Source organism: Monodon monoceros, unplaced genomic scaffold (assembly GCF_005190385.1).
Source record: "Monodon monoceros isolate NGI ecotype Baffin Bay Population unplaced genomic scaffold, NGI_Narwhal_1 Super_Scaffold_6, whole genome shotgun sequence".
In the NCBI taxonomy this organism is placed as follows: domain Eukaryota; kingdom Metazoa; phylum Chordata; class Mammalia; order Artiodactyla; family Monodontidae; genus Monodon; species Monodon monoceros.
Window position 1 is genome coordinate 29,757,025 of NW_021703783.1, and position 12,045 is coordinate 29,769,069.

General features: G+C 40.0%; 1 protein-coding gene across 3 annotated transcripts in view; it reads left to right on the forward strand.

Annotated features, from left to right (window-relative positions):
* Positions 1-5,158: 5,158 nt before the first annotated feature.
* The window catches only part of CNTN1 (contactin 1), a 365,513-nt gene continuing 358,626 nt past the window's right edge, over positions 5,159-12,045 (forward strand). The window contains exon 1 of one of the 3 annotated variants that reach the window (XM_029205356.1): positions 5,159-5,313. The gene's annotated coding sequence lies outside the window, so the exon portion shown is untranslated. The remainder of the gene's footprint in view (positions 5,314-12,045) is intronic. The other 2 variants (XM_029205358.1, XM_029205357.1) reach the window with 2 other exon arrangements.

Consider the following 12,045-nt stretch of genomic DNA (forward strand, 5'->3'; position numbering starts at 1 on the left):
TACTAAAAAAAAAGGAAAGGCTGAAAAATCAATGACATATACTTGGATCTCAAGAATAGAGAAGGGGGCTTCCCTGGTGGCGCAGTGGTTGAGAGTCTGTCTGCCGATGCAGGGGACACAGGTTCGTGCCCCAGTCCAGGAGGATCCCACATGCTGTGGAGTGGCTGGGCCCGTGAGCCATGGCTGCTGAGCCTGTGCGTCCGGAGCCTGTGCTCTGCAACGGGAGAGACCACAACAGTGAGAGGCCAGCGTACTGCAAAAAAAAAAAAAAAAAAAAAAAAAAGAATAGAGAAGAACACCAAATCAAAACTGAGTGAAGTAAGAGAAAGGAAGTAATAGAGGTAAGAGCAGAAATCGATAGAATACAAAACAAACATACAATAGAATAAAATAATAAAGCCAGAATTGATATTTGAAATGATTAATAAAATTTCTAAACTGGAACACTGACTAGTGAAAAAACGCTATTTATCAAAATTAAGAAAATTGGACTGTATATACAAATCTAATATATATTAAACACATAATAAGGGATATTATGAATAATTTGAGGTCAATAAATTTGGATAAAATCGACAAATTCCTTCTTTTGTTCTTTTCCTCTTGCTTTTTTTTTTTTTTTTTTTTAAAGGAATCATATATATAATTTTTGGCTCTGGTGCCCAGAGTTTTATTTTCTGTTATTTTTTAAAATATTTATTTATTTGGCTCCATCGGGTCTTAGTTGCAGCACGTGGGATCTTTCATTGTGTTGCACAGGCTCAGTAGTTACGCTGCGCAGGCTCTCTAGTTGTGGTGTGTGGGCTCTGGAGCACGTGGTCTTAGTTGCCCCAGGACATGTGGGATCTTAGTTCCTGGAACCTGCCTCCCCTGCATTGGAAAGTGGATTCTTAACCACTGGACCACCAGGGAAGTCCCCCCGCCTCCACGCCTTGCTTCTTTTGGTTGTTTTGAGGGTAGGATATATATTTGGGTAGATGACCTTTTATAAAGATGCTGATACTATATTCTTAGCAAATAGTTTTGTATTGTGCAACTTTGCCCCTCATCTTATGGTATAGGAAACCGAGTTTTAAAGTTCAGTCTCTATCCTCTCAGTTAGTTACTAGAGTAGAATGAAGGTCTCTTAACACTGTTCTATGGTCCTGTGTCCACCTCAGATGGTGAAGGTGTCCATCATTTCAAGGACATACTGAAGAAAATAGAATTTTCAGTATCTATAACGGCAGTTAGGAAAGAAGGGAAAGGACATGCTAATTAAGGTTGTTAGTGAGAGTTCATAATAGTATATGACTGCCTGCTCTCCATGAAGAGAGACTGAAGGTGCAATTTAATAACTGAATTGAGAATTGGCCCCTCCTTATGAGTTCCTTGAGTTGAAAGAATTTGGAGGGCATATTGGCTATAAATTAAGGAGTAACATGCTCTTTTGTTGCATTACACATTGATTCTTATTATACAAATTAAGCAATATTAAAGAGAAATAGTTGACTCTATTGTGAAATGATGGAATCTGTGTGAAGATATCCTTGCAATGTTAGCATGTGGCTTTTTTGTAAATCTGACCTTCTGGTACACAGCAGTCAGTGACAAAACAAAAAAATAGTCTATTCTTACTCTTAACCTCCAAAAAGATTGCAGTGGTTCTCGGTGAGTAGCAAGCTGCTGCTGTTGACTGTATCTCTAGTCTTTAGTACTTGAAAACTATCTGCCCAGCCTGCTTCCCGCCACACGGTACTGATAGTGTGTGTGGGGGGGGCGGGGGGCTGTGCATGCACACACATCCCTTTGCCTGTGTTTCCAATCGGCTCTGTAAAAGCTAGGTCAGTGGGCTGATGTGATCTTCCTTGAGATGCTGCAGGCTGGGTTTAGCATGACTGTCTTCAAACCAGTTTCTGCTGTGTTAAGTTTGCTTGAAATTTTGATTGGAAAAGCCCTTTTTTTCTTACTCTCCCACCCTCTTTCCCATAACAGGCTGTTAGCAACTGTTCTCCTGGGAAGCTTCAAAGTGAGGAAATGGTGGGTTGAGCAGAGGAGAAAGAAAAGGAATACATGCTGTGGAAAGCTGTACTGTTGCTGTAGTTTCTTTCCTCTCACTGAGATTTAATCACTGGTTGGAGAAAATTTGAATGTTTCAATAATGAGGGCCAGTGCAGGGTGGAAGAAGGAGAGGATGGCAGGAGAATTCAATAATAGAGCCAAGGCGAGATTAGCAATGTAATGCCCAGTAAATTGTGCTCTGGAACTCTGCCAGTGATTAGGGAAGCAGAGCCATCCAGGGAACAAGGCAAATTTTCCTAGTGTTTCTCTTGAAGATTTGCAAATAATACCAGGCTGCCAGATAAGGGAGATTGAGACATGTTTCTGCAGTTCTCTTCTTCCTCACTTTAGGGACAATGTGTGCTAGAGGCAATCTGTCTAGTTGATCACCCATTTCTATCCACTTTCTTTATACTCCCACACTAGCCCCCGTTATTCTGATCTCAATCTTGTGAGGCAGACCCCAAACATAAAAGCAAACTGAGTCTCAGATACTGATTATGCCCTACTTAATTTCCAGTTAAAATGGCATGCTTTCATATATACTTATAGATGCTGGAAGATGAGTATACCATTGTGTCCCTTCTGAAAACTTCAATAGACTGTGTGGTTTGGGGAGGAGAACGGCTAAGAACTCTCCTGGATGAGATATAACAGAAAAATTTATTGTTCATTTAGGTGGAAAAAGTAAGGAACTGGGTTCTAGAGCCAGCTTTGCCCCTAACTAGATACACAACCTTGGGCAAGTTATAATGCCTGAATCTCTTCTTCCTAGAATAATGGGTGGAAATTGATGACTTCTAATGTTCTTTAAACTTTCAAATTTTGTAATGCACATATTCATCAATAAGTATAGGTTGGATATTTCCTACATGTGAAGCATTATATACACAACTATTTTTTATTACCTTTTGTTTCAAAGGAATACATTTCCATGGCTACTTCAATTTCCCCAATTGTGAAATGGGGCTAATAATGACGCTCCTTCTTACTTAAGAACATAGATGGGGATTGTATCTGCAAGTGATTTGGAAAATGTAAAATGCTCTGCAGCAGATATTTCTGATATATCCACATACATAATAAACATGTATTCCAGGAACAGGTATGGAAGTTTTGCTCTCTGAGATGATAACCAATAACCTGGAGACAATTTGCTTTATCTGAAAATATATGAGGTACCTATGACCAGATGGACTTAAACTAATACTGTTCCCAAGTTGTCTGTGTGCGTATGTGTGTGGGCACACACCAGCTTGCCTATTTCATTCTTCACTAATATTTGTTGAAGAAATGAAGGAATGAAAGAATGAGAATAGAATAATTCCATAATCCCATGCTAACCTCAATGCTCAGTGTTTTTCCTTGATACTCTGCCTTCTCACTGCTTAAGTCTAGAAGAGGATGTGCTATAGTTCACTGTGACTCAAAATAATCTATGCTCAGGGCTCAAAAGATGTTAGTGTTGATTATACACACTTCCTCTACAATATTTTACTGTCTTAATTGTTTCTTGAATCCCTTTTTAATATGTTCAATGTATTATTCTTACTTCATTCCCTAACACCTAACACAGCGTGTGGCACAGATTAAGTGCTCAGTAAATGCAGTAAGTCATCAATAATTTGTCCAATTCAATGGAACAATTGGTATGGGTGCATAGGTGGAGGCATAAGACTAACGGGAATATTATGTAGAAACATGAATGATGGGATCTTGAAACTTGCTATTACATTTTAGTTATTTCTATTCAGCGTTAAGAGGGTTTCTGACATAAGAGTCTTATCGTTCACTATAAATTATCTCTAAGATTCCTTCTGACTTCCAAATACATTAATTTGATTCCTCCATTTTCATGAAGAGAACATTGAAGAGTCTGGCTTAACAGTGATAAGAACCATACGCACGAAGATCCTACACTTGTTTAACATTTGATAACAATGTCATCTCCACAGTTGTCCAGTGAGCCACGTCCATCATAAGCTCTTTGAGGCTGGGAGCTCAGTCATGGTCAGCACTAGTTAAGACAGCTACTTAATTTAGGTGGATGAGGAACTTGGCTATTTGCAGAAAGGAAGCAGCCTGTGAGGGAGAAGACTGATTCCTTATATGGCATTAGAATAAGACACCACCCTACCCTCAATTTTGCTTGTGATTTTCTATGATTATTCCTCATCTAAGAAGTCCCTTGAATTCCACAGCTTTCTGACTCCACCTGGACCAGTGGCAGAGATGGAATGTGGGCAGAAAATGGTTTTACCCTCGTCCTCCTTCACCTAAAAGGCAAGCTTGGGATCATATAGATTTGGGTTGGCTTATCCATCCTCTGCTCCTCAGGGTTTGAGCACAAAAGAAATGATGGCCCAGTATCAGGAGAAAGGGAACAGATTGATTAGTCAGCCTGGTGGTGATTGTTTGAAGACTTTTGCCACCAAATGAATTGCCCAAGGCAAGTCTCTTATGCAGTTTGGATTTAATTGCCTTCTTTTACTCTTTTTTGAGAGGTTATTATCGTAACACTTTTCCATCGAAAAGTGTTCCTACCAGCAGGTATTTTGGAGTCTCCCTGCACTACAGAATAAGCAGTTCAACATTTTCTCCACATGAAATACTGCCATGTTACATTTAGGGGAAAGAATGGAAACTTGAAATAAAATCCTCATGCTTTTTCTTTTTCTTATGATTTTTTTTCACTTAGTTATATGTATTTTTCTATTTTGCTTCATTCGTTACCGAAGTTCGTGCCTCTGTATCGAGGCACTCACTGCTCCTGATATTTTCGCTGTCAAATCTCCCAGAGTAGATGGTCCCTTCAGGGAAGCTCTGGAAAGTGCTGGGTGTCTGGTTCTGGCTGGTCCCTCCCTCCCTCTTGGGGTCTCAGATGACAAGTCAACAAACCAGTTTCCCTCCTCTTAGGGGTCATTGATCCAGTAGCAGCAGGGTTTGGTTCCAGCGACTGCAGAGGCCCTTTGCGGTTGGGTTTAGCAACTACCCGGGTCCGCAGCGAGCCCTGGTCCTGGGGTAAGAGTGACATTCCTCCTGTCCAATCAGAGACTCGGTTTTCTCTCTGGCGCCCGCCTCAGTTCCCTCGCCGCCCCAATAAGCGCTCTAAAAGGCCGGGCTTCTGCTGTCAAGTAGCTGGGGTGGGCTCGGCCTAGGCGAGGAGGGGCGCCGGGTGGGGAGATGCTCTCCCAGGTGTCTGTGGCGGAAGTGGGAAACCTGTAGGTTATGGTCCAGCTGTGCCGCGCCAAGGCGAGCAGGAGCAGGGAACAGGTAGGAGTCAGGACTTTCCCTTCTTTGCAGACAGAATAAAGAATGCGTGTTTTCCTGCTGCTGTTGCCTCCCTTCCCCTTCCCCCAGCCCCGCCCCGCCCTCGTCACCCTCAGATCTCCTGTAGTCGCCGCAGCTCTCATCGAGAAGGACGGCAGGAAAGACTGGGTGGAGGGTGTGTGGTGCTGGGAAGGAGGGTTACGGGATGCCGGAGCCCGGGGTGACGGGCGGGGCAGGGCGGCAGTACTACGGGAGAGGGCACCGAGCCCCCTCTCCGTCTCGTCAACTTTCCTCTCGGAGGCTGCGGCCGCCACCGCCGTCGACTCGCCCAAGGGATGCCAAGTCGACCTGGCAGGGGAGGGTCTGGGAGAGCAGACCTGTCAGCAGCCGGGAACCTGCAGGTCTTCCTAAATCGGGAAGAGAAGAGCATCTGCTCCTCCCCACGCCTGTCCGCACCCACTCGTTTCCCCTCTCCTCCCTTGCCTCTAGACTAGTACAACCCTGAAAAACTGGGAATGATTGCGCTGAGGGGAAGAAGGACTTGTATGTTCCCTGGCCCCTGTTAAGAACCGGCTCCTTTCGGGAGTGGGGGGTTGGGAAAAAAGCCTGCAACTCGCAGGGCATTTTCCAGTTAATTACGTCTCCACTGAGAAGACATCAGCCCTTCTCCCCTATCTGCAGCAGACTGAGGAGGGAAGAGGCAAGGAAGGCTTGGCTTCTTCTCTCCTAGCCTTACGCTCTTTATCAGAAACCACCTTCTCGCCTAGTTTCTAAAAGATGGGTCTATCCTGGGGGATTTGCGGAGAGTCAAGTAATCGTGCCGAAATGGGCTCCCAGGGGCTGCAAGGCAGCCTCCTTGGGTGACCGCATCTGGGTAGTAGGTGTTGGCCCAGTGCCGTTTCCTGCCAGAGTTAGACTGCTGGAAGCAGTAAGCAGAATTGCAGAGAAATTAGACGCTGCATCACTCTCAGCGACTGATGACACCCTGCTTTGACAATTGCTGAAACATTCGGGTGATGGGAAGCGGGGAGAGGGGAGAAGTTGCAACCTTTTCTCATTTATTCATGCCACATCCAGCATGGGCATTTGTACACGTACTTGTGTGTGCATATCTCCAAGGTGGAGCTATATATAGCTCCTGCTCACCAAGCCCTGTTTGCCTGCTGCTGAGCAGGCTGCCTTGGTCTTCTGAAGCAATCTGGAAGCACTGAGTGGGTGGGGAAAGAGGGAATCAAATTCTCCATTAGGGGAAAAGCCAGAGAAGATGCACTCAGACTGAGGAAACCTTGCATGAAATAATGTTTCTGTATTGCACATGAAGATCAATATTTCCAAATATTATTTTGAATACATTCTTAGAGTGCTATTTGATCTTCATCCATTTCCCTGCATTTTTCAGCTTCACATGAGCCGTATCAGCCTGAAATGTAGCACATATATCAAATAAATATGAGTCATATGTGGGATATTTTATTAAATTCATCAGAGCATAATGGTTTCCCTATGCCTGTACCTTGGTTGTTCGGTGGTAAATTTATTTGGGTAGTAACTGGCAGCATTAGGGGATCTGGGGGAAAATCCCAGATCCACCCACTTTATAGGATATAGAACTAAGGGACCTTTGGAATCTTGGAGGGTAATTTTGATATATTTCTTTGTACAAATTTTACTTGTGGACCTGATATTTAAACTTGTGCTGCTGTTTTATATCATATCTATTTGCACGACATGGACTTTCTTTTATAGGTGTATGAGCATTTATTTTTCCCATTGCCTGGAATTAGTTAATCTTGATGAAAACCTTTCCATTTTCTTAGATGAGAAAACTAAGATTTAGAGGACATAAGTAATTTGTTTAAAATCTTCTGAAAGTCCACTATTTCAACCCTAATATTCCAACAACCTACTGTGAATTAATTGCATAGCAGTTTACCATTAAATAGAATTCTTCAGTTTCCCATGGTTTTTGGACCTGGTAACAATATTTGATCAATATTGATACAGTATAGACCAAGGTTATTCAGTTATTCAGACACTAAGTCTGTTTTGTTGCTTGACCATTATTTGTATGTCTGATTTGTCTTCTAATTAGGCAGTTAGTACTTTGCAGAAAAAGACCATGACCTACATTTTGTATAGCCTACAGCCTAAGTAGGCTCAAATATTCTTACTGAGGAAGTATCATCATAAGGAATTGTTTGGATGGATGCAGCAATGATTTTGGGTAATCCATTTATTGGTAGAAGGCTATGTGTTGAGAACTACTTTTGGAAACTTCCTTTGGCTCTATTGTCTTCTCCATGAGCAGGAATGAATGACATGAGACATTTCTATATCCTTCCAAAGAATGATTCTATTTCCTAGTAGAGGTTATGACTGTGTACAGGTTATTCTATATATACTCTCATATCTTCTTCCCCTTGAGACCAAGTTGAAAGATAGACAATCCATACTTCTCCACACAAAACATGCCATGCCATGTGCCTTATTTTTAAAAAAGTGATCAACAGGGTCCATCCATTTCTACAGATAAATTGGCCATGATCTATGTCATATCAAGAACCAATCCTCTCTAAGTCATCAGTAAGCTCTTCAAGTCCAGTACTTTTCTTTTTATTGGTACATTCATTTTTCTTCCCTTTCGATCTGCCATTTCTGCTGTATTGTCCATCTCCTTCTTGAAATTTTACTTCTTGGTACCACAGTGATCTGATGTCATAATTATTCTCTTACTTTTTATAACCCTGTCTTTGTGCCCCTCTTATGTCTTCTTCCTGCTCCTAGCTTTCAAATGAATCCCCCAAATGGATAACAATTTTATTAGAAATAAAACTTTCCTTTGCATTTCCATTTCTATTCTCTCCTCCATGAGTCATTCCAAAATATTATCCTGGTGGCTAAGAGCACAGGTATTAGAAGGAAGCCTAGTTGTGTTAATATTCATATATCACTAGGCAGATAAGTGAATGTCAGTAAGTCAATTGGAAATTACAACAGCACTTATCTCAGAGATTTTTGTGGGATATTTTTCAAGTATTAAGTGAGATAATGCATGTAACACATTTAAAATAGGTATTGGTCCATAGTAATTACTCATAAACAATAGCTATTAGTAGTAGAAGTACTGTTTACAGTAATGATAATGTACATAGTGACAACCATTTTTTGCTTTCCCCCCATCAGTTGTCATCACCCTTAAGTTGGCTTTTAGCAAAGGATACTGCTGTTTTCTAGGCTTTTCTGATTTGTGATCAGTTTTTTTTTTTTCTTTTTTTTTTTGCGGTACGTGGGCCTCTCACTGTTGTGGCCTCTCCTGTTGCGGAGCTCAGGCTCCGGACGCGCAGGCTCAGCGGCCATGGCTCACGGGCCCAGCCACTCTGCGGCATGTGGGATCTTCCCAGACTGGGGCACGAACCCGTGTCCTCTGCATTGGCAGGCAGACTCTCAACCACTGTGCCACCAGGGAAGCCCTGTGATCAGTTTTATTTATTTATTTTTTAGATTTCCTTTTCTCTACCTCCAAATGCCTACCATCCATTCAGTAATAAATTTATTCATTTCTATTCTCAACCTAATTTGTATTTTTCTCTGTTTTCCTTAATACCAGTTTCATCTGTCATTGCATACCTCCATTAGTGCAGTTATCAAATATCCCAGTGTATAAGCTTCTCTGCTTTAATCTAAGATGTCAGGTATTATTATTGGTATAATGTATTTTTAATGCCTCTTATTGATTCAATTCTGCTTTGAAACCTTCACTGTGCTTTACTTTTTATCTTGAACAGCACTGGCTTTGGAGATAGAACACCTGGGTTCAAATCCTGAGAACAGGACTTACCAGTTGTGTGAACTTGGAAATGTAGCAGGTGGAGGAATGGGGCATTATTTCACTATGGTTGTCTGGATGACTTACTGTGTAAAGTTGTATTTGAAAGTATATTCATTTAATATTACATTTAAATAACATTTTTATGATTATAAGGAAATATGGGATCATTCAGGAAAAATTGGAAATAAAATATAATTCTATCATCATGCACAGAGATCCACTATCAACCTTATAGTTTTATTTCTATGAATATGCATAGGTATTTTAAATTTACAGATTTGAAATTAGAATGAATATTCATTTATGCATTCAGCTTTTTCCCCACTTAACATCATACCATAAATATTCATTTATTTTATTTAATATTCTTACTAACCATTTTTTTTATGGCTGCCAAATAATTTTTATATAGAGCTTTTAGATAGTTTCCAGTTTTTCACACTTATGGAAATGAACATAAATATTCATTAATCTTTACCTTTCTGACCATTTCCTTACAGTAACTCCTTAGATGTTACTGGATCAAACATATAAATATTTCCAGACTCCTAATGCTTATAGACAAATTGCCCCAGCAAAAAAATTTGTGCAGAAATTGGTACTCAGTTTAAGCTGATTTGGCAATAGCCTTATTAATACTTGGTACTGTGGTTAAAACAATTGAGACTATTTTGATAGCAGAAATTAGATATCTAGTTATTCTTTGAGTTGTGTTTCTATGATTTTGAATGAGTTTGAGAAATTTTTTCATTTCTCAAATTGTTTATCTGCTCTTTGTATTTCTTAATTTGTGGATTTCATTTGACTATTTCTTTATTGGGGTATTCATAGTTTCTTCATATAATTAGAAATCTGTTGTAAACTGAAAATTTTCCTCACCCTGTTTTTTTTGCCTTTAATTTTTTATGTGTTGAACACACAGAAATTTGTAACCTTACTGTAATTTAATCTATAAATCGATTTGCAGTAATATCTTTCATTTCTTTAATGCTCAGAAAACTTTCTGCTACCTCACAAAGAATTGAACATAAAAGCACACATTTGAGGGTGCTATTGCTGAACTTTTCTTCTTTGAAGTAGTATTTGGCTTATGTATATCATGTATCTCTGTGTGAAATGGCTCCTGGGGACATAAATACACTCACAGTCTATTGAGATCACATTATTATTTATGTGACTTTCCCATGAAGTGAATAGTACCTTTATTCTTCCTGAGCTACTGTTGTCCATTTTAGAAGTGCCACAGGGAAAAATGTACTATGGAAGATATTAAAGACCAGGTTACTCCGCCAGAGCAGGGCACACTGTTTGCACAATTATCTGAATGACTCAGGCACTAAATCTGCTTTTGCCAGGATTATCCAGATGGTCCTTAATTCACTGGATAATTGCTCACCCCTGTACTTGATTTTGATGATGTAGACTGACTGTGTCATCACTTTTCCTGCACTGTTTTATTTGTTGCTATTCTCTAAATGCTTAGGGTTTGTCACATTCATTTCTCTTCATGAGAGGCAGTTTCTATGGTCCTAAGAGCACACATTTTAGAGTTATGTAGAGCTCTGCACAAAACCTAGCTCAGCCACTTACAAGCTGTGTGATTTGGGGCAAGTTACTTAATTTCTTTAAGCCTTTGTTTCCTGTGTAGGAAATGAGGATATTCTGAGGATCTTCAGTCCCACTCTCTGTAGTCTTCTCAAGAACATTCTCCACACTATAATCAAGTGTCTTTCTGAAACCAATCTCAACAGGTGCCTCCTCTGCTGAAAAATTTTTGATAGAGCTCTCTCTCTTTCTCTTTTTAATAACAAGATGCCAGAAGTCCTTTAGGTTGTACTTAAAGTCCTTTACTAAATGGTCCTTGTTTACTTCTCTAAATTCATTTCCTCATTATTCCAGTCTCTTTGATCTCCAATCTCCCACAATGCCAATCATATTAAACTGTTTGCATTTCCCCTTATTCAGCATATATTTTTCTCTCTTTTCTCAAACTCCACTTCCCCTCCATATTCTATTTTCTGCCAGACAATACCTGTCTCATTGTCTGCCCTGTAGTTGATCTGCCTAACCTCTTCAAGGCTCAGGTCAGCTGCCACCATCTTAAGGAGGACTTCTCTGAACTTCCAGGCTGAGTTTTTTGTAAGCCCTTGAAGACAGAGACAATGCCGTATTCCTCTTTGTGCCCAATGAAGACTTTGACATATATTTTATGAAGAAATGAATTAAAGAAGGTTAAGATTAAACACCTTTTTAAGATTTCAACAAGTTAAGAATTTATATCTCTACCTTGGAAACCAAGAAATAAAACTAGAAGCTATGTCAATCTTCTTAATTTGTCAAGGATTAACTTCCTGGTTTTGTTGATTTATACAGCAAGATAGGTAAAACAGAGTCTTTTAATAAGCAATTTGTCAAGATAAGACATGTCTAGGACATTGAATAATTCCCGAATGCTAAATATGTAGGTAACTCTTTTAAATAATTCTTCATTTTAGAAGGAGGAAGAAATATATAATTACATGGATAATGTAGATATATAAGTTTAGCTGTGTTTGAACTAAATATTGGTGAAATTAATCCCCTTTCTCTTCATTTAATAAAAATATTCCATTGGTGTGGTCTCTGGAAGTTTATAAAGCATGGTTACGTGTATAACCTTGTTGGATCCTTTGCAACAGTTCTGAAAGTTAGATCGAAAGGTGTGGTTATCCATTCTTACAGATAAAGAAACAAGCTCAGAGAAATAAGTAATTTGCCTAAGATCATGTTAGTGGCAAATCTGGACAAGATGTAAGGTAATCTTACTCATACTTGCATGTTTGGTCTATTATGCTCAGCCAAAACATCTCACAGAGAGGTGCAGTCCACCATTCTGTCCAGGTCAAGGACATTGGTCTTGAAAGATA